Source organism: Pinus tabuliformis, chromosome 7 (assembly GCF_031772625.1).
Source record: "Pinus tabuliformis cultivar Carrire ecotype Pingquan chromosome 7, CPIR1, whole genome shotgun sequence".
Classification (NCBI taxonomy): domain Eukaryota; kingdom Viridiplantae; phylum Streptophyta; class Pinopsida; order Pinales; family Pinaceae; genus Pinus; species Pinus tabuliformis.
The window spans coordinates 1,598,169,924-1,598,188,978 of NC_142293.1; positions in this window are offsets into that span (position 1 = coordinate 1,598,169,924).

Consider the following 19,055-nt stretch of genomic DNA (forward strand, 5'->3'; position numbering starts at 1 on the left):
CACGCATTTTGGCCTTACTAATGCACCTTCCACATTTCAAGGTTTGATGAATTCCATTTTCAAACCCTTCCTTAGAAATTTTGTCTTAGTATTTTTTGATGATACACTAATCTACATCAAGTCTTGGAAGGATCATGTTCAACATGTTGACAGGGTGCTCAAACTATTGGAGGATAAACAATTATATGCAAAAACCTCCAAATGTTTCTTTGGAGTACAAGAGGTGGAATATTTGGGTCATATTGTATCTCATGAGGGTGTTAAGGAAGACCCTAAAAAAATTAAATCCATTAAGGAATGGAAAATCCCCACAACCATAAAGAATTTCAAGTATTTCTCGGGTTGACAGGGTATTATCATATTTTTTTTAAGAATTATGGGAGAATAGTGACACCTCTGACATCATTACTGAAGAAAGATGCATTTTCGTGGACTCTAGAAGCAACTAAGGCCTTTGAAAATCTTAAAGAGGCAATGTGTCAAGCAACGGTCTTAGCTACGATAGACTTCAAAAAAACCTTTATTGTGGAATGTGGTGCCTCAGAAAATGGAATTGGTGTTGTTTTAATGCATGAAGGAAGACCCATCGCTTTTGAAAGTCGTCCAATCAAAGGAAAGTATTTACACAAACCTATTTATGAGAAGGAAATGTTGGCAATACTACATGCACTAAAGCAATGGTGACCTTACCTAATGGGAAGAAATTTCAAGGTAAAAACATATCACGATAGTCTTAAATACTTTTTGGAACAAATATTATCTTCAAAAGAGGAAGAAAAATGGATCACAAAGATGTTGGGTTATGACTTTGAAATCATCTACAAAAAAGGGAAGAAAAATGTTGTTGCAGATGCATTATCAAGAAAGGATGAGGATGTGGAATCATTTCTTTGTGCCATTTATATTATCCAACCTGAGCAGATAACCGAAGCAAGGGATGAATGGAAGATTGATGAAGAGGTGTGGATACTCATTCAAAATTTGCAGCAAGGTCCTAGTACATATGATATATTTAGCTGGAAAAATGATCCATTATGGTACAAAGATCGTTTATATCTTTGTAAGAATTCCCAACTCAAACAAAATATTCTTTTGGAATTGTACACCTCTCCCTTAGGAGGGAACTCGTGATTTTTAAAAACTTACCATAGGGTCAAGAAGGAATTTTTTGGGGATGGACTTAAATCTTATATTCAGAATTTTGTTGGCAGAATGTTTCATTTTCCAACAAAATAAAGTTGAGAAAATTAAAACCCCAAGTCTGTTACAACCGTTAGCCATTCTAAGTTAGCGTTGGGAGGAGGTCTCAATGGGTTTTATCACAGGTTTACCCAAGTATAAATGAAAGAGTGTCATCATGGTGGTAGTTGATATAATTACCAAGTATGCACACTTCTGTGCATTATCTCATCCTTTTAAATCCAGTATAGTTTTTATTGCATTTAAGGAAACAATTCAAAAGCTTCATGGAAACCCAAAGATTATAGTAAGTGACACAAATCCCATTTTCACTAGAAATTTTTGGACCAAATTATTTTCTTGTCTTGAAAATCAATTAGCTCATATTTCATCTTATCATCCTCAATCTCATGGGAAAATTGAGATAGTGAACAAATGTTTGGAGGGATATCTTTGTTGCTTTGTATCTAATAAACAAACACAATGGGTCAAGTAATTACCTCTAGCTAAATGGGGGTATAACACTTCCTTCCATAATGTAGCAAAAATAACCCCATTTATGGAACTTTATGGATATCATCCACCATCCATCACATCATATTTAAGAGAAAATTCTAAGTTTCAAGCAGTGGAAGATCACATTGAGAATCAACAACAAGTTCTCCAACTCTTAAAGGATAACCTCACTCTGGTGCATAATCAAATGAAACAACAGAGAGATCAACATTGTAGTGAAATAATTTTTGATGTAGGCGACTGGATATTTTTAAGGCTACATCCATATAAACAAATGTCCCTTAAGCAAGATAAGAAGGATAATAAAGTAGCACCCAAGTACTACGATCCTTACAAGGTTTTGCAAAAGATTTGAATTATGGCATACAAATTGGAGTTTCCTGCATCTTCCTGAGTACACCCAGTTTTCCATGTTTCATGCTTAAAGAAGGTTATCAGTGACAAGCTTCAAGTTCAAACAGTGTTTCCATAACTTGACAAAGAAGGAAAAATCATATTTGAGCCGGAAGAAATCATAGAAATAAGAACCTGACAGCTACAAAATTGATCAATTTTAGAGTATCTCATTCAGTGGAAGAAATTACCCATTAAATATTCCACATAGAAGGATGAGAATTTTATATAGAAACATCTAGAACTACTCAAGCATTGAGGACGACAATTTTTTAAAGGGGAGGGGCATGTTAGGTCACTATAATACTTGTGTAGCCCCCTTATTGTTATTGTTGTGCCCATGTAGCCCCCATATTTTTATTATTGTGCTTCATAGAAGCCCACTATTGTTATTGTTGTGCCCTTACATTATTATTGTTATGTAAGCTCTGATTATATTGAGACCCCTTAGACTCCTATATATACAAAGGAGGTATTTATATTTGTATCATCTGTGAATTTTTCATTTATGTAATGTAAGGGAGGTTTCCCCCTCGAAGAGGATAATTTTTAAGTCGTTGATCTATTGTTTTGTGAGTTGGTTGCATAACATCTGATCTCAAAGTCAAACTCACTGAGGGTAGCCAACCATCTAGTTTTCCTAGCATTCAGATTAGGTTGATCAAATAGATACCTTAGTCCACTATGGTCGCTCATCAAAATAAACCTCCTTCCAAGAATATAATGCCTCCACATCTTCAAGGCCTGAATAATAACTACCAAATCAAGATCATGAGTCACATAGTTATGTTCGTGTTTATTTAATTTCCTTGACTCGTAGCACACCCCCTGTAAGGGCCTCGAGTTGGCGACCGCTCGAGAGAGTAAAAAAACCAGAGTCACGGGTACGGGCACACCCAACAGGTATGCGGACATAGTAGCAGACATGTTTGGTTAAATGTGTGCCGACGGACGAGTTCGGTTAAAGGTGTGTAGATTAGTTCGGTTAAAGGTGCGTGCGATGGACGAATTTGGTTAAAGGAGACTTGATACAGACGATTTCAGTTAAAGGCGACGGGCGACCGAGAAGTGCAACGGGTAGACATTTGTGACGGGCAAGGGCGCCCACCCAACCGACCAAAGGTCAGCCCATGACTTAGAGAAAATATGAAATGACACGTGCTAGAGTTGTGGACAGGTCAGTTGGACAACGTATGGGCCAGTTGACCTATGAACAAACTGAAGAGACGCAACACTTAGAAAACCAATGCGGATGGGAAGCGTATATATTGGCGTGAATGCATTCAGTTGGAGGCATCATCAAACCATTGAAAAACACATGATCACAGAGCAAAGAGCGAAGGGAAAAGTGGGAATTTTGGGTAGAAGAATAGGTGGAAGAGTTAGGGTCATAGGTAGAGTTCCATAGGGCGGAAAGGTGTGGCAGGGCATCCTCCCACAGGTAGGTAGGTTGAGCCATGCTTCTGCCTTGGGAGGGAAAGTGCAGGCGACTGAACGAAGTTCCGACTGTTCGGTTGGGCAAGTGAAATTGTTTGTTGGGCCGAAGTTTGGTGTTCCCATAGGGTGTGGGCTGCTGCTACACGAAGTAGCATAGGCTGCATGATAGAGAACGATAGTTGGGCCAACAAGGGCGAGGTCTGCATGAAGAAGCTAGGCCACCATTACATGATGGGAAGGGTGTTCCTAGGAAATAATGCAGAAATTGATAGAGTTGGGCAGGCCAATTTAGAAGGTTGCACAAGTTGTGAAAAATTGTAACTTGTAAATTATTTACAGAAGTTGAATTATTCATAAGTGTTGGACAAACTTGTTCAGGATTTTCCCCTCCCTTTATAATTTGTGTAAAGTGTTTTTATTGTCTTTACATGTTATTTCCATTACATAGTAAGAATATGAATGATAATTGAACTAAGATTGTTTCCATGAAATATGTATAAGAGAAGTGAAAACTTAATGAAATTAACTAAGTGTTGAAGGTTAGGCATAGTCAGAAAATCGTAATAGTGGTGAAATGAAAAGGTTGGTCGGTGCCGCACCATGCTCAAGTGTGATTGGAAGTGACCACTAGCGTGGGGCCATGATAAGGGGTATTAGATCCTGATTTGTGAAGACTGGTTGGAGAGATACATCGTCCCACTTCATGGTCAGATGGTATCAAGAGACCTTTTTTAGAAAGAGGGATTTTCAGATTAATAGTTGGTCACAGTGCGACACATAGGGAAGTTTAGTAGGGGTAAGATAGTGAGCTTGGGTCAAGCTGAACATGGGAGTCATAAGGGTTGTTCGAAAACTTGAAGAGATGGCAGATTTTTGGAAGGTTAAGAAGCAACAAAAGTATGAAGCACTTGTGTAGGAGTGGGAACACTTGGACCACATCAAGGATGGAATAGTGGATGTGTGGAAGGCCTTGAACAATATCCATGGGAATTCTGTTGAACTTGATGATAAACTACAACAAGGAAACCGTAGACTCCAAGAACTCATGGATGAATGGGTTCACTTAAGGGAGGAACAAGCCAAGTTGCAGGTAAGAGTTAAGGAGCTTGAGGAAGGGATCAAGAGGGACTTTCTTGATCACAAAAAAGATCGCATCGTTGTCATAGAGGAAGATGAGATCGAGTACGTTGAAAGACTTGGGGATTATTATCGGGCAATGAAGGGTGATTTGCAGATGATGGGGGAACTTTGAGTTGAAGATGATGTATGTCGAGTAGGTGCGATTGGACAACATGCGAAGGAGGAAACTCTTGATGTAACTCAAGCTAGATCAAGTTTGAATCGCTCAAATAAAGCAAAAGGGGAATTTGCATACCTAAAGAGGGTTGTCAGGTTGATATATAGGGTGAAAGATAGTTATGAGGAAGAAATGATAAAGCAGGCTGTAGTAGTAATATGCAAGACAAAATCTATGTAGGATGAGGGTGCGTTGGGGTTGATTTTTGTGTATGTGATTGTGTGTGGAAGAAATTTTGTTGCATTTATTGATACAAGAGCTACACATAGTTTCCTTAGTAAGAAGGCAACAACATCTTTGAAGTTGAAGGTTGGAATGGAAAGGGAGTTGAGTTCTTTCAAAGCTATTAACTCAAGCATGAAGGTTGTGACAGGTGTTCTAAAGGACACACAAGTGAAGGTGGGTTCGTGGTTTGGAAAGTTGGATTTGAGGGTGATTGAGAGGGATGATCATGTTATGGTCTTGGGGAAGGACTTCTTGGTAGCAACACAAGCCATACCGATGGCAAACCATGAAATACTCTTAATTACAGCTGGTGGGAACCATGATCATGCCGATGACAAGGAAGAGTCATTTGGGGTATCATCCAAGGATTGCTTCAATGACTTTGTATGAGAAAGACCCGAATGTGAAGCATGAACATGTGGAACAACAGGAGGTCAGATGTTTGACTCAAGTGAAAAAAGGAGAAGAGGATGATCGACTTTGTTGCACAAGCCATGAAGGAAAATAAGGATGGAGGTGGAAGGATGGCTCCACCCATCACAAAGAAGCAGGATGTGACATCTACCATGGAAATTCATCATGTGATTTTTGAGGAGAGGAGACTCGAGTACTTATTCTAAGGAAAGAAAAGGAGATGAGTATGCATATAGATATCCAACTAGTATTGTGGACTATTATAGATATGCTATGGGAATATATGACTTTAAGTTGACAAAGGGAAAACTTGAGAATATTGGATGTACAAAGGAAGAGGTTGTTATTCTGCATGATTACTTGAGGATGCAACATCAATCAGACACATGGGTGGATGAGAGTTAGGAAGGAAATTTCCTGGCCCTCTTCATGCACTAGAGCTTGGGAGATGGGTGAGTACAATGCCTTGACAAGGAGGAGGTGTTGCACCACCATGACAAAGGGGCCTTTGGGGAAAGGGCCTCACAGATAGAGATGATGGTTGGATGGAAGTGGTAGTTGGTATATGACCATGGGAAACACATGGGCGATAATATTGATGGGTAGCATATCGTAGATGAGATGGAGAGTTCTTCATGGACTTGAATATGGCACACTTAGCATTGCATGGAGATGGGAAGAGTTCTTGATCGAGTTGCAGGTGTGAAAAAGTGTTGAAGGAAACGATTGAGGAAGGCATGAGGATGTGCATTCTCATGGATTTGACGTGACAGTTGGATTATCTACCCAACTAGTTCGAGACATGGGGGTCGACAGTGTATAGATGCATGGTAGAGTTGAGTTGGATTATGACAGCAGGAGTTCACATGATGATGATGATACATGGTTGTGACCATCAATTGAGGAGTCTTAACCATACATGGAGTTATGAGCCTTGATGGAGGTTCATGTGATGGAGGCAGGGAATTAGGAAGCATGGATATTTGATGTTGGAGATGGTGACACTGTGCAACACTTTGGTCTTGGAAATGGAGTTTTTTGAGATGGTGTTGTTGAGTGAAAAACTTTTTAGCATAGGGGAGGATGTAAGTGCCTCAATTTAGCAAGCACCCAATAGAGTCGAAAAATTGGAGTCACAGGTATGAGCGTGCAGACATAGTAACAAACACGTTTAATTAAAGGCATGCAGATAAACAAGTTCGGTTAAAGGTGTGCGAACAAGTTCAGTTATAGGTGTGCACAATGGAAGAGTTCAGTTAAAGGCATGCATACAAGTTTGGTTATAGGTGTGAAAAATAGAAGAGTTCGGTTAAAGGCGACTCGATGCGGATGAGTTCAGTTAAAGGCGACGAGTGAACGCATGTGACGTGAAAGGGTGCCCACTCAACCGGCCAAAGGTCAACCCATGACTTAGCGAAAATATGAAGTGATGCGTGTTGGAGTTGTGGATAGGTCGACTGGACAACATATGGGCGGGGCAACCCATGAGGAAAATGGAGAGACGTGACCATTGGAAAACTAATGCATATGGGCAATGTATATATTGGCATGATGGCCTTTGGTTGGAGCCATCATCAAACCATAAAAAAAAACTTAACCACATAGCATAGAGCGAAGGGCGAAGTGGGAAGTTTGGGTCGTAGGCAGAGTTCCATAGGGAGGTAGTGTGTCTGCCCATAGGCAAGCGGGCTAGTCCATGTGCTCGCCCAGGGCGAGCAAGTGCGGGTGGTTGAAGGAAGTTCTAGTAGTTTGGTTGGGCGAGTGAAATTGTTTTTTGGGCTGAATTTTGGGGTTCCCATGGGGCATGGGTCGCTGCTACACGAAGTAGCACAGGATTCATGATAGAGAACGATAATTGGGTTAGCAAGGGTGAGGTATGCACAAAGAGGCTCGGCCACCACTACACGATGGGCAAGGTGTTCCAAGGCAGCAATGCATAATTTGATAGAGTTGGGCAAGCCGATTTAGAAGGTTGCACATGTTGTGAAAATTGTAACTTGTAAATTATTTACAGAATTTATATTAGTCATAAGTGTTGGGCAGACTTGTTCAGGAGTTGCCACTCCCTTTATAATTTGTGTAAACTATTGTTATTGTGTTTACATGTTATTTCCGTTGCGTAATAAGATGATGCATGATAATTGAAGTAAGATTGTTTGCGCTGCATATGTATAAGAGAAGCAAACACTTAACGAAATTAACTAAGCTTCGAAGTTTAGGTGTAGTCTGAGAACCGTATGTAAAAACACTGATGAAAATTTCATGTAATAAAAGTTAATAAAGGCAAAATAAGACCATAATTAAGGGACACTTATTCCAAGATGGATGTTGGGAAAAGATATCCTAGTGGGCATCACTGGATGTGTTTATGGCTAAGGAAATTGGCAAATGCATTAAAAGGAAAAACGACATTTTTGACACATTTATTTAAAATAAGGTAAATTAGGAGAAAAGTAAGGTGAAAGGTCACAGGTTGCATGTGAGGAGGAAAATGAAGGAAAATAATGGAAAATGAAGAAAATAGAGGCCTCATTAATAAAAAGGCTTATGAGGATCATTTGGTAACCTTTTGTCAGTTCAAGTTTTGGAGCTCTCTCATTATTCTCTCTCTCTCTCACTCCTGGTCACTTAAAGTTTTCTTCGAGCACTCTAGCTTTGGATTAAGAAAGGAAAATAAAGCAAAGGGAAAGGAAGGAAAGAAAGGATCAAGGAAGGAAGAGCAGGGTCAATAGCTTCAACAGGAATACTTGCATGTAACATATTACATGTGTGATTTCCTAGATGGTTTGGACATGCATGGCTTTGCATGTTGGTGTGTGGTTCTATTTCTATTAGAGGCATGGTTTTGTCGGGTTATGATAGTGGTTTTCAGCCTAGACTTTCTTTTATTCTGGATGCCATGGTACATTGGGATGTTATCTCGGTTTTAAGCTTTAGTATGCCAGATGGATTTCAGAATCCGGGGCGGAGGTGGTCTCAAGGTTCATTCCCAATGGACTAGGAATCCCTTGACCGAATTTGATGGGATACATGGTAAAGCCTGAGGAAGAAGTCACGGTTTAGGGCCTAGTGATCTGGGATTGGATTGTGGTAAAGCCTGAGATACAAGGAGACGAAATATTCCTCAAGGATAGTGATGGATTCCATATGGAATTCTAAGTTCGGTTCAGTTGTGATTGGAGCACTGGTTTTGGTGTGATCATAGTTTGGTGAGGGTGGAGGTGGTTTAACCTTTGGATTCCCTTGATTGTTTTTGGATTGGTTTATCCATGATATCCCACATTCATGCTTGCAATATGGCATGGGGGTAACTGGCTGAAAGAAAGATTTGGTTTAGCCATGTCTAGGTCGGGTGGTATGTGGAAGTTCCGAACCTAGTCGAATTTGCCTATGATTAATGAAAGTTAAGTTCTCTTGCTTTTACAATTTTTTTTATGTGGATTTAATGGTTGTTATAACTTTGTTATTTACATGGTTTTATGTTGGTTATAAGCATGTTAATTGACTAGTTCATGTCATGGTTATTTCATGTATTTAATTATAATTGTTAAAATGATGGATGCAATACCTAATTGATGTTACAATAGTTCAAGGGAGAAGGTGGTTATCCTTCTTGTTATGTTTAATAAGAGTTTTCAGTCATTCATGCTCTGTCTTGTATCATAGACCTGTAGGTTGCATTGATGCCAAGTGTTTGATAGAATGTCAGTCCTAGTCTTGAGGTTCATTTTTTTTATTAGTCTTATCATCATGTATTTGATGGATTCTAAAAGTTATAACAATTTCTGGGCAGTGGCCAGAATTCTACGCTAGAAAAGTGCCTTGAATTTCGTGGACGTTGGCATGGGTCTGCTGGGAAAAGTCCCTAGATGTTGGCTTGGAGGACTGTGAGAGCATCCAGAGGTCCCTAGACACTGACATGCCTATAACATGAGAGCATACATAGCTCAATAGGTTTAAAATATTAGTGGTACCCAGGGGCAGGATTCCTGAGTGGCTGAGATGTCTCCTGGGGGTATTGTTGCTGATGTGGAAGGTGTGGTTGATGTGTTTCCGTTGATTCCATTTCCTTAAGGTCACCAAGGAGGTTGAATCATATTATAGTAGCCTATTCATAGCATGTTTACCTCATTTGGCCAGTTACTTGGGTAGATGTGGGAGGAGGGTGGTTACAGATTGGTATAGCATGGTTGCGCTCTCCTTGGGTGAATGTGTTTTTCATGCCTTCATGTCGGTTGTACATGTATCAATCATCCTTATGGTCTATGTGCTTGTTGCATATGCATGGTGTTGGTCATGGTCGTAGTGATGTCACCATGGGAATAAGGACGTCGTTGTGTGAAGCATGTTGTCATGAGTGTATGACGGGTTACATGTTGTTATATGTTTCTTACATGTGTCATTTTGTATACTTGGTTACATTATCGTATGTTTGGTTACATTCTTGTATGCTTGGTTACATGTATCATTCTAGTAGATTTGGTTACAATTATCATCGTTCATGCTTGATCATATGCGTTCATGCGTGTGCGTGGTCGATTACGCATTGCTTATGCATGTTAATGTTTGCATGTGGTCAAGTATACAGTGGTGCTATGATTGTTGTTATTGTGCATGTAGTCATGGTATGTGTGTAGTTGATATGGTCATGTATTGATGACTTCACTCTAGCTAGATTGATGGTTACATGGTTATGTGCTTGTGCCATATGTCTATATGTTGTTATGATTATGTTATACATGTATCACACTGATTTGATGATCTTGTAGATGAGATATCCTCCCCGAACTATGCTAAGGTACATTGGGTTTGTTGTGATTTGGTTTAGCAAAGGCTATGAATAAAATGAGCAACGTAGTGTTGGGAATTCTTTTGATTTGGTAGATACTTTGAGAAGTTTGATGGAATAAATAAGGATTTGTAAGGTGGACAATGATAAAATCATGCAGGCACAAGAGAAATAGGCATAGGTTAATGCAATACTACTTCAGAGTTTGTCAGAATTGCAGCGACATGGACCACTTCAAATCAACCATGAGAAGGAGGAAAAAACTAATGGGGTGTATGGTAGCAGGTCTTATGGTGGTCACATGTCATACAAATATGAGACGATCAGAGATGGCAGGTTGTTGGACACTCCGGATAGCAGAGGTGATGGACACATGTACTATTCTAGTTCTGGTTTGGACAAGCATCATGATCATCATTGTTATCATCCTTACAATAGAAGTGATAGGGGATACTTTCCGCATGAGTTTAAGAAATAAAATCCACCTACCTTTGATGGAGAGGTGAAGAAATCACAGGATGTAGAGGCATGGTTGCTTGGTATGAAGAAATTCTTCAGATTGTGTGATTATTCAGAAAACATGAAAACAAAGATAGCCACTTTCAGTCTCAAAGGTAAAGTAGATATTTGGTGGGAAGATGTGAATAATGTTAAACGTATACATGAGGATGATTTGACTTGGCATGAGTTTGAGAGGCTCTTCAAGAAGAATTGTTTGTCGGAAAGATACTTTGATGACAGAGATAAGGAATTTTATGAGTTGTGGATGTGTTCCATGACAGATGATGAGTATACCAGCAGGTTCTTCGAGCTATTGAGATATGTGCCTTACCTCAAGGAGGAGAAGGCCAAGGTTCATAGGTTCATCAGTGGACTTCTCGTATCATACAGAGATTGGATTGAGTTCGATGAGCCTATATTGTTGGAGGAGGCCATCCGAAAGTTGAAACATTGTTATGAGTAATCGAAGCGCACAGTTGAGCCTAAGCAAGAACTTGAAAAGAAATGAGAAAGCTAAAGGTAAATGGCCAGCAAAGCGAGGAAGACCCAAAGAGGCAAGTGAGAAATAAAATTTAGTTCCTTATAAGAAGTTAAATACAACTGAGAAGGGACATGGAGAGCAGGAGGTTAGAGGCGGTGGTAGAGAACCATTGCAGTGTTGGATATGTGGTAAGGATCATCGTAAGCGGGATTGTTAAAAGTATTATAGTGGTAGTAGACCCCATATTTATAGTGCTCAGGAGGTGCATATAGTAGGTGATGTTGTTCATAACATTCCTTGAATCTATGCAGTTGTGGACAACAGGCAGGTGGGTCATCAGGAATCTATCATTGAGATGAACGGTAAGCTTTGTGATCAAGTTGTTTCCATTTTGATTGATCCTGGATCTAACTATAGTTATATTACTCCTGACTTGGTGGATAAGTGTGGTTTGAGAAAATAAGTGCATGCAAAATCTTGGTTGGTAAAGTTGGCTACAGGTACAAAGAAGGGAGTTCACCATTGGGTAAGAACTTGTGCATTTGAGTTAAATGGTATGCCTACAACAACACATTTGAATGTACCTCCATTGGGATCGTATAGTACGCTTTTGGGTATGGATCGATTGTACCTTCACAGGACCAAAGTGGATTGCTTCAACAAGGCCAGTGAGTGTGTGGATGTGTTGTACTATACAACATCCCCCATTTTAATATATTATATATTTCCTATGAAATTTATTATATTAAAATAGGGACCCTTCATTTAAAAAAAATAAAAAATCTTATAATCAAAGTTTAATACTTAAGATTTTTAATTAAAACCCAAATATTAAACCTTGATTATCCCAAAAAAAAAACCAAATTTTAATAGTCCTCGAGATGAAAACTATACTTAGGCCTCAAAAAACTTAAGTATTTAAAAAATATGGGTTATTTTAAATAAATCAGAGTTTTATTCCCCTAAAGTTCAAACCTTAAACAATCTCTGACTCATCCCGCTTCCCTACATCGCAACCACACAAAGGTTCCAAAGGCCTTAAGTTTGAGCCCTAGTCGATTGCAATATGTGATTAATCCAACCTCCACAATCAGGATTTAAAGTCAAGATCAAAGCACACAATACAAAGGAAATGGGCTATAGTTCTAAATATTCTTAACAAAGAAAAGACGCGCAAAAACATTAATCCAAAATTTTTGGGACCCACAAGGCCACGTCACTACATCACATCACAAACCACACCGTGGAAGTTACAAAGGCTTAAGTCTATAGCCCATTACCTTAGCCAATTGCAATTTGCGATTAGCCCAGACTCGAGGGAATTATTAACTTCATTTCATTTAAATCCCGCGTCCGGACCTATCGCAAGAACCATTCCCTTTGTCGATTGTGATATGACATTAGTAGTGACGTCAGATCCACGTAATCCTCCATGTAATATTCCATGTCATTGTCACGTCTCCCACCATGTCAAAACCACATCATCCATGACATCACCCCGGGATCCTGCAATCACAAAATTTAAAGGGACACAACCTGTAATAAACCTTTCACCCCAATTGATTGTGATTTGCAATTAGACTAGACCCGATGGGATTATACAATCCAACTCTACATACCTCGCGTCCATGGCAATCACAAAATTTAAAAGGATATGGTTTGTTATCATTCTGAATGCCAATTGCAATGTAATTTAAAAAAAGGCCCCTTTTGGATTTGGTATGAAATACTCCCGCCCCAAGCCAATTGTGATTGCCTTAAAGTTTTGCCCCTGGTTCTATGTCGACTGCAACTGTTTTATGATCTGCCCCAAACTCTAATATCTGATTTCAATAAGCTATAAAACTCTGCATTCCTCTCCATGATCTTTGTCAGATTTATTGCGCTCTATGCTTTCCTAATTTCCTGCAAAAGTGATTTGTTTCAAATAAAATGTGTTGAACATATCATTTATGTTTATCTTATTAATCCTTGTTTGTCGTGTTCAAGTCCATAACAGAGAGAAACTATGTTGATTAGTGGTAGATCAGTTCAAACAAGACAGACACGCATTCAAAGAATTTGATGGAATGAATGAAGTTGATGATGACAACAAATCCTTTGCAAGAAACCACTACCAAATATTGTTTTCTTTAAACATTGTTGAAGGGATATGTTTAATTCCCTCAACGCTCTGTAAAATAGATTAGAGTTGTTTTTGTTATTTAAGCTTAGCTGTTGTAGGAAATAAGGGTCATAAATTTTATGAAGAAAGGCTTACGAAAGTTTGCACTATTGTACTTTCATGCTTTTTGAATAGAAAGATTGGAACATGGTTTTATGAATTTTCAATAAAGGATTTAGAGAAGTTTCACTACTGTACTCTTGGAATTATCTTTGTGAGAAGTATTAAATTGCTGCTATTTCCTTTATGAGCTAAGCAAACGTGCATCTCGTATTTCTATCTTTGTGCCTTTGTTTTGTTCATGAAATAAATAGTGAATTTATCTCTGAAATTTTTTTTTTACATGATATTTCAAAATGAACAGTGTTACATGTATTCACTTCTGATCATGTTGCCCTTAATGTTTTTTAAATATTTGTTAAGAAATTTTCCTTTTTCTAAATGTGATATGAACTATACATATTATTTCGATTAACTATTTAATCATAATAATCATCTTTAAATATTTTCATTTCCATTAGTGTTTGATCAATCTATATTGTCATTCACTATGGAAAATTATTGTAGATCGCATCTAGATGAATGTTAAACAATCCCAAGTTATAGAATAAATTAAAGTATATGTTTCCCATTTGATTCATTGCTGCAAATGCATCTATTTCACTCCATTATAAGAATTATATATCCATTCAATCACCCTCATTGGGCAATTGGTCCCATTATATCCAGTCGGAGCCACTACTTAAACGAAAAAGGAGCTGGCTTAAGGTTTGGATTGGGTGGTTTTCCCCCTGTGTTGACGCAACAATTTTCGAGGCCTCAACACTTTTTGGCGCTAGAAGGAGGGCTTGCAGACTATGAATGACAAGTGAGTCCAATCCAAATTCAAAAGACCATTCCAAGAGTCATTCTCTCTCCAAATCTCCTACAACTTCCAGATCCCCTCTAGAATCTCCTAGTTTTAGATCAGAAGTTGTACAATGACCTCCCAAGTCTCCTAGAATACTTCCTGAGGTAATCCCTACGGATTAAACTCTAGAATCACCAGAAATTACAGCTTTGATAAAAAAATTAGAAGACGTCTCCATTTCAACAGAAAAGCCTGAATAATCTGAAGTTTTTGAAGGAAGTATAACTTCTATTTTTCAAGGAAATGGTGTTTTAACTTGGTCCCAAAGTGAAAAACTTGGCATCTCACCATTTGAATTTCCACTTCAATCCCGCCGAAAGAAAACTACTACATCAAATTCCTAAACATCTACTAGTGAGATTACCTCATTCTCTCATTCACCAACATCTCCATTTCTTCCTTTTTCATTTCCTTTCTCTCTACCGTTCACTTCATCTATTTCCATTTCCTCTACACAAACAACTAGTGCTACCTCAAGCAATACTATCACAACTACCAGTTCTTCTTTCATCACATCCACCTCTCCAACTGTTACAATGGTAGCCAGACCATGGTTCAATTCGGGAGTTGTTCAAATGCTAGCACCACTTCATCCTCTACCAAAACATCTTGAAATATGGCTCCCCAAATTCAATCATGATGATGGGTTACTTACTGAAGAGCACCTTCACAACTACATGTTAGCCATAAATATTAATGGGGTAGATGAAGAAGACATTGTTGTTAGATTATTCCCGTGCACTTTTATAGGATCATCAGGGCCTTGGTACTTTTCTTTACCAACCAATTCTATTACTAGTTGGGATATTTTTGAACAACAATTTTTGACTAAATTTGGTGATGATCGCTCAACTGCATCTCTTATCAATGATATTTCCAATTTAAATACGAATTCAGGGGAAAATATAAAAGATTTCAATCCCATATTTAACAAATTGTTAAATAAAATGGTAACTACTTCTATACCTGGTGTCGATGTACAAATATAATGGTATATTTCATCTCTTCCTTCTAACATAGGAATTTTTGTATATAGAGCTAATGAAATTACCTTGGTAGAAAACATGAAAGAAGTTGTGTTTGTAGAGAAGGGAATAAATGCACTAGAAAAGAAGAAAGACCAGGAAGACAGAAAACTAAAAAAGGTTACATTCAAGGATGAAGCTAAAATGAAAGCAACTAAATATCGCTTTGATCTTGAAGGCTTACAACAAGTCCTTCAAACCTTGTCTAATGAGATGGTAGAGATAAAAAAGAAAGTAGTTGAATCTTCTTCTTCCAAAAAACCTTTTAGACCATTTAGAAGAAATCAACCACTTAATTCACAACCTCCAAACATGATCTCTAATGTAGAAACTGATGATGAAGATGAGGAGGAAGGAACATTTTCTGCTGAAGAATCCCAAGATGAACAAGTAGCTGAATTAAATGGAGTGTGGGATTTTATGCTTCCTATTTCTGATAGTGAAAATGAATATGAAGCATTACCTGTTAGCACAAGAAGTAAAGGTTCAGTTGATCCTATACAACCAACTAAAAAACAGAAACCTTCAACTTCTACTGCTAAAGATAAAGTTGTTGTTAACAAACCCACTTCCAATTCTCCCCAAGCAATTTCGTCTTCATCTAATTCTCCATCTTCACCCAGAACTTTAGTAGTTTTAGATACTCTAGATTACAATATAGTTGAGGGTATGAAGAAGATAAAAGCAAACATTTCTCTTTTTGAACTCACTAAACTCAAAAAACAACATAAATTTTTACTGAAAGAATTAAACGCAGTACCTACTTCTCCTCTTCCTACTGCTGAAGTATCCAAAGCTTCTAACGGAATGGGTAAAACTCATGTTCATTCATGATTAGATCCCTCTGATGCTATTCTAATTGGACAGTCTAACTCACATACTCCTTTTCTTTTGACTTTTGAAATATTTAATAAAAATGGCATAACTGCATGGTAGATTCAGGGGCTTCTGTTGAGATTGCAACAAGATGACGGAGCTTAGTGAAAAGAGTCGCCTTCACTAAGTGGGCCCGCAGGCTATTTTTGGTGCAAGTCTATTTTTAGACTATGTCTATTTTTAGACATATGGATCATGTCTATGGATTGCAGGTTGTTGTTTATGGATTATTGGTCAAGTTGGGAAAAATAGATGGACTTTTATTTTTAGATCACAATGGAGTGACTACTCAGTCTGAATATAGAACAGTCAAATATTATTAGCTCATAATAATATTTAGATTATAAACTTAATCTTATTCTCTTGGAGCACTTCAGGATGAGCTACGGATGTGGCACATGTAGATCCCAGAAGGAAATACGTGGTTACCTATGGGATGACTGATATTTACATGCAAGACTTCAGTTAGAACTCAAGTGAGTTGAGTTTAGTGGACTGGAGGTGCAGTTGATGGAGTTGTGTTCAGTTTAGCTTTGTTAAACTGGTTGTATTTAGTCTAACTGGAAAATAGACTAGAGATGAGTTGGGTGAATTAGTTATTAATTAATTCACAAGTTATTAACTCATAATGCAACTATATAATACATAAGTTAACTCAGTTGCATGTCAGTGCATGTTCAGTTCAGCAGGGACAGGTGTTAGAGGATCAGATTGCTATCAGTTGTGACTATAGTTGTGCATGATGATTTGCACAATCAGAGGGATTGAGTATGCCAATGAATTGGCCAATACCAAGAATTGTAGCCTGTGCTCACGTCCAACACAGTGTGAGTGATTCTTTGCAGGTGAAATACGAGTTTGGTAAACCATTCTCATTAATTCTTGAGTAGGTATTGAGCTGGAGAGGCAGGCAAGCAGTGGAATAGATTTGGAGATCAAATCTGAGCTGTATTGTGTGTAACAGGAGGAGCTGGTACTGGATTGCTTGTGATAAGCATTGTACTTTGTAATGTTACATGTTCTCAATCATTAATATACAGATAGTGTGGGGTTTTTAGCGAGATGCTTTCCCCGGGTTACATACTGTGTTAATGTGTGAATGCTCTTGATGTTTTATTGTTATTGATGCTGCTATATTGATGATCAACATAGAGGAGCTTATGTATTGTGTATGTATTCCGCAATAGTACATGATCAGGATAATCTCTGTTGAATATGTGTTAAATTATTCAAAATTTCTACATGGTATCAGAGGGCTTTGATTTGTAGAAGAAGTTCTACATGGTATCAGAGCTGTTGATCATCTGATCTACTATTCAGGAAGTGTTTACATTCTATTTCTTCAGGCAGAGTCTGTAATCGGGCCAGGTAGCCTCTGGATTCATCCTTCTTTTGGAAGGTGAAATATCCGGTGAATTCCCGTACAATCGATCTCTGTACGAGAAATATTGTGTTCTCACGAATCTTAGATTCGAGGCGGTTGAGTTGGTTGCTGGTGGAATTCGAATTTGCAGCAGTGTTTTCTTGGTGTCAAAACTAAGATGTCTTTCACAGGATTGCGATTGGAGTATGCCCTTGAGGGTAGTACGAATTATATTGCATGGAAGGACAGGATGGAGGCAGTGTTAGATGATAATGGGCTGAAGGAGTTCGTGGATGCGGATGTCCCAAAACCTACTGATGCTGCTGAAGCTGAAGCTTGGCAAAAGAAGATAGCAAAATGTCGAAGAATTCTGTTGGAGGGCGTGAGGGATCACATTGTGTCCAGCTTCCATGGAAAGGCTACTCCATATTTGATGTGGAAATCATTAACTCAGAAACATCAAATGCGAGAAGGGTGACAGTATGCCCAAGTATCTCACGAGGTTCACTCAGTGTCGAGATTAACTGGGAAGTGTGGGGGTTACTGTCGATGATGAGGACTTTGTGAGCTTGGATCTCCTTGGTCTTCCGAAGAGTTAGCATTCCTATCAGGACTCTGTCAATGGTCGGGAGAAATTGCCAGGATGGGAAAGACTGTGGTCAGATCTTGTGCAGGAGGAGATCAGGCGAAGTACCAGGGACGTATCTTCGTCAAAGGGAGCTGATGAAGAGAATTGCGCTTTGGCTACCAAAGCAAAGAAAGGGAAGAGCAAGAAAGCTTCTCAGTCTGGTGCGAAAGGCAAGAAGCAGGACATGTCCAAGGTGAAGTGTTTTCACTGTCACCAGCACAGACACTGTGCCACAAATTGTCCGCAGAAGAAGAAGAACAAGCAAGCTGCTGGATTTGCAGGGGGAGAGGCCTTAGCTTCTCAGTTTGAGCTTGATTTTTCTTTGATCGTATGCTTGGTTTCAAGTGTGATGGGATCAGTGTGGTTCTTGGATAGTGGTGCGTCTTTTCACATGACGGGAGATAGAGATTTGTTTTCTGATCTGGAGGACAAAGATCTTGGAGTGCACATTGAGATGGGCGATGATGGTAGATACAGTGCGACCGGTATTGGTACCATTTCCTTTGAGAGGGAGTATGGTAAACCCTTCGTATTGAAGGAAGTCATGCATGTTCTAGGATTGAAGAAGAATCTCATCTCTGTGGCGATGTTAGAAGACAAGGGGTATGATGTTGTTTTCAACGAGGGAAAAGCTTTCCTGTGCAGCAAGACAACTGGTGAGACCCGGAAGATAGGGGTTCGAGTAAGGAACCTTTATCAATTGCATGTAGATGGATGCGCAACAATGGCAGGCAAGGCAGAAGGATTGGTGAGCTGGGATGATGGCGAGTTGTGGCACAGGAGATTGGGTCACCTTCACCATGGAGCCTTGAAGATACTGCAGCAGATCACTACAGGGCTTCCTAAAGGAACTCTTG